This window comes from Nuphar pumila, chromosome 13 (assembly GCF_984573655.1).
Source record: "Nuphar pumila chromosome 13, dmNupPumi1.hap1.1, whole genome shotgun sequence".
In the NCBI taxonomy this organism is placed as follows: domain Eukaryota; kingdom Viridiplantae; phylum Streptophyta; class Magnoliopsida; order Nymphaeales; family Nymphaeaceae; genus Nuphar; species Nuphar pumila.
Window position 1 is genome coordinate 5,182,372 of NC_143261.1, and position 4,435 is coordinate 5,186,806.

The 4,435-nt window shown below is 34.5% G+C and overlaps 1 pseudogene; it reads left to right on the forward strand.

Annotated features, from left to right (window-relative positions):
• The first annotated feature begins 2,762 nt into the window (after nt 1-2,762).
• On the forward strand, nt 2,763-4,208 carry LOC149817599 (transcription factor RADIALIS pseudogene; annotated as a pseudogene).
• Nucleotides 4,209-4,435: the final 227 nt, after the last annotated feature.

Genomic DNA, 4,435 nt, shown 5'->3' on the forward strand with positions numbered 1-4,435 from the left:
TTTTGGGGTTTCTCTTTCCCATTTTGAAATTTTCTAAAATACCTGACAACATTTGCCCTATTTCAAATGACCATAACAACGAAGTATCAAAAAAATATATAAATTTCTTACCCTATTTCAGATCGTAATATCAAAAACTTATTTTAAAAATTTTGAGCAACACGTGCTCTATTTTAGAATGTTAATGCCTTCGAATTTATTAAAATTTAGGTAGTACTTGCCTTATATTAGTTCAAAAAATCTAAAGGTCATTATACAATTTTTGATAGAACCTTCCATATGCAAGAGAATAAACAGACTAAATTTTTGGCATAATCACTGTATTTTAATCCGTAAAAGAAATCCTAAAGGTTCATGAGAGAGCTAGGAGGTCCTATAAATCCATATAATGATCCATATAAGTTCTACGGGTACATAACTTATTTATTTTTGTAATTAGAAAACGAGCAACGCTTCTGCAATGTGTTTTCAAGTTTGTATTTAAATGTGGTGATTTTGGCAGCGCTTTCGTTACAGGGTCTCAAAATTACTGCCGAATTGAGCAACACCTCTGTTGGCTAAGCTCCAAAGACCAGATTTGTTTGGGCAAGACTCACTCAAATAAACAGGGACCGTCAATAGGTAGAGGCAAATTTTATAAAGGTTTCTAACAAAACAAAGTAGAAAAACAATAGGGCTTGGGATACTTAAACAAGAGAGAGACGCTCTGAAGAAAGAGAGGGGAGGGACAATTTTTTTGAAGACAGAGAGACCCCAAGGGAGAAATTATAGGCCCCAGTGGGGGGAGGGGGGGTCGCCCCCTACTAGGTGTCAGTTTTTAAAGAAGGCCCCTCAAAACTAGGTGCTCTGCCCCCTTTTATAGAACTTGGTTTTGTAAAACCATTTACAAAAACCATCAAAATTTGCTTGTTTTACAAAAAAATATGTTTTTTTTTTTTTTTTTGTTAATTTTATAAAACCTATCTATTTTAACCTTTTTATCCTTGGTTAATTTCATAAATAACCATTTTTATTAATATTTTAATGGCCTTCATAATTTTACTAATTTAACCTCATACAATTTAATTATTTTATTGGAATGTACTTCCTAGGTTATGAAATTACTATTTTATCCCTAGATAACTTAACTATTTCCCATAATATACCTTTAGATTATGAAATTATCATTTTGCCCTTGAATATTTTAAATATTTATAGGCATATCCCTGAAATATGAATCCAGATAAATATCAAGATTCATTAAAAGATCGAAATATAGGTTCAGATTTGTTAGAAAAACTAGATCCAAATATTAATTGGATCAAGTTTCTAAACTTCAGTTCGTGTTCAGATCTGGTTTAATTTCATATAAAAAAATTATTTAATATTTAAAAATTATAGTTAATACAGGTATATTAGAAGTATTGGATTGGATTTTATAGCTTTTAGGGTTTGTTTGATGGTTTGTCCCCAACATGGTTAGGGATAGTGCAACCATAAATCACGCTGGGGCCACCAAACACTGGATGTGGCGAACTTGCTGAACGTGCGCCCATCACATCTCTGGAACAATGTTTCATCGTTCCATCCCCCCTTATTATGTTGGGAATAGGACGGGGGGACATACTTTAAAAACAATATGTAAGGCGGAGGGGGTCTTCCCGACCCTCTCATTCTCCCCCCCCCCTTCTCTCTCAGATGCATTAGTCGGCAGTGAACTCTCTCTCTCTCTCCCCCCTTTCTTTCCATTCTTCGTTCCTCTCTTATTGTCTCTCCCCCTTCTTCTTTGTTGTTTTCTTCTTCTCTTTAGGATTTTTTTTTCTTTGATTTTCTTTTACTAGGGCTTTGATTTTTCTTTGATCTTCTTATATTTTTTCAATAATTAGGGGTTTTTTCTTTGATTTTCATTGACTAAGGCTTTTCTCTTTGATTTTTATTGATTAGGGTTTTTTTTCTTTTATTATCATTGAATAGAGTTTTTTTTCTTTGATTAGGGCTTTGATATTTTCTTTTGTTTATTTATGGCCTATTTATAAATTATTTTCTTGCATTTTAGGGTTTTATAATTTATTTATTATTTTTGCATTTGTATATAAAAATATGAATGATTGTTTTTTTCTCAAATTACCCAAAATTTAAACATTTTGCGTACTTGATCCGATTTGAGATCCATACTTGGGGCTTAAATTCATAAATTTTGATAAACTTTCATAATTAGATCCAATATGACACTGATTAAAGTATTTATATATTAAAAGTATTAATTCTCATTTTTTTCAAATTACCTAAAAATTAAATATTTCTTAATTTTTAGATCCAATCGGAGAGCCATATCTGAAGTTAAAATCCATAATAAACGTTAAAACACTCATATGGTTGGGCAAATCAAGTTGTCCAATTCAAAATGAAGTTTTTGGACCCATTATCCATATGTGTTTTAGTTGTCCACACAACATATAAACCAAACGCTGGACATAAGAAACACAGTTCATGTACAATCGAAACTAACATTGGACGTAATACAGTTGTTACATAACAAACAGAACATGCATTATATTTGCTATGTTCCGATGTTCTGTCCAATCTTAGACTAGCCACCAAACATACCCTTAAACCCCCTGTTTTGCACGTACAATATGGGATTACAGCCCCTCACACACACCTATATACAGGAAAATCTCTGTTTCTCATTGGTTGTTCCTTAGAGTACAGTGTTTGGTAAGGTGGTTGTTTCTCTTTCTTTTTGGGGTGAATATGGTCAAATGCAGAGAATTGTGTTTTCCCAGTTTGAAAAAGTGTCAAGTGGGCTGTACATGTTGGCCGTTTCTAGAGGATTTCAGATGGGGATAAGATGAATGGAAGATGAGATCAATTTCTACTCTGGGTATGGAACTATGGATGCAAAAAGCTGTTACTTTTCTTTTTCCTTCTTTTTGTTCCCTTGCTTCTGTCTTCTTGACTTGATGGCCAGATGTCTATTTGAAGGTTGGAAACAAGAATGTTGAGGAAGAAAATGTGATGAAGAAAATCACCCACTAAGTTTTTAGACCCCAGAAGCATGATCTTGCTGCATGTGTTCCCATTAGGCCAGTAGCATTGAGAAATTGGGTTGTGGAGAGATGGCAGAGATGGATGACTGCCAAAGCACAGGCTCAGGCTGGACATGGGAAGAGAATAAGTTGTTTGAGTTGGCCTTGGCTGTGGTCGATGAAGAGAGTCCAGATAGGTGGGAGAATGTTGCTGCCATGGTGGGAGCAAAGAGTGCAGAGGAAGTTGAGAAACACTATGGAAAGCTTGTGGAGGATATAGAGTTTATCGAGTCTGATAAGGTTCCTCTTCCAAACTATGTAGCCCCAGTTGGTTTGGAGTGCAGTTGTGGAGAGGCAGAAGCTAATCTTCCTGATGAGTGCGATCCTTCCATACATTGGACTGATGATGAGCAAAAGTATGTTTTTCTTTCTCTTTTCATAACTAAAAATATTTGAAACCTTTCCCTGTCCTTTAATTTTGTGTTTTTTCTTGTGGATTTTGCGGCTTTTTGTTGAGATGGGATCAATATGCTTCTTAATGTGATGAGTCCCAGTACTTTAGCATGCACTATTGCATTTGGTTTATTTTTTATGCCGGATATGATTATTTTAACCTCAGACCAACCATGTTTTTTTCCTTCTTAAGCTCGTTATTTAACTGTTTATCTAAAATAGTGATGCTACTTTATGCTCATTCTTTCTAGAAAGATATGCATGCTTTTGCGTTCCTTGAAGATCAAGTTGATGATTCTTGAGCTCAGAATCAGCTGTTGTATTCTTGTGATTTTCTTAGTTCAATTGATTCAATGAGAAAGAGACTATTTCTTTAGGTTTTATGTTCAGAAGCTACTCACGCAATTTGCTTGATGATGCTAGTTCAAGTTATCATGGCAGATCTTTGATTTCTGCTTAGAGGTTCACATTCTATTATGGATATTGTATTTGCTTCATTCATCTTTTCGCTCTTGTTTCATATCTCTTCATGCTTACTCTCTGTGGTCATCTGCTCTCCATTATTCGTAGTTATCATGCTCCCAAGGAAAAAGATCCTTGTTTGCGACTATTTCTCTCATATCTTTTACAATCTTATGTCTCTGCTGCAGAGTGGACACCATGATATGTAGATTGGAGAACCCTCTATGTTCTCCAACTTATGATTCTCCTCTTAAGTGTGAAATTAGGTTGAGCAAGCTGGCTTAAACTCAAAAGGTTTCCGTATAACATGAAAATTTTGCTACAATTTTCATGTGGTTTTTTCGGTTTTAACTTTGGTTTCCTCTATGAGTAGAACTTTGCCGATGATGATGCCCTTCTATGTGACATTCCTGTATTTGAATCTTGATTATGAACTATACCTTTTCTAGTATGCAATAAAGGGAAAATCCTCAGTAAATTATTATTGATCACTAGACTGACTTTTCTTTTAA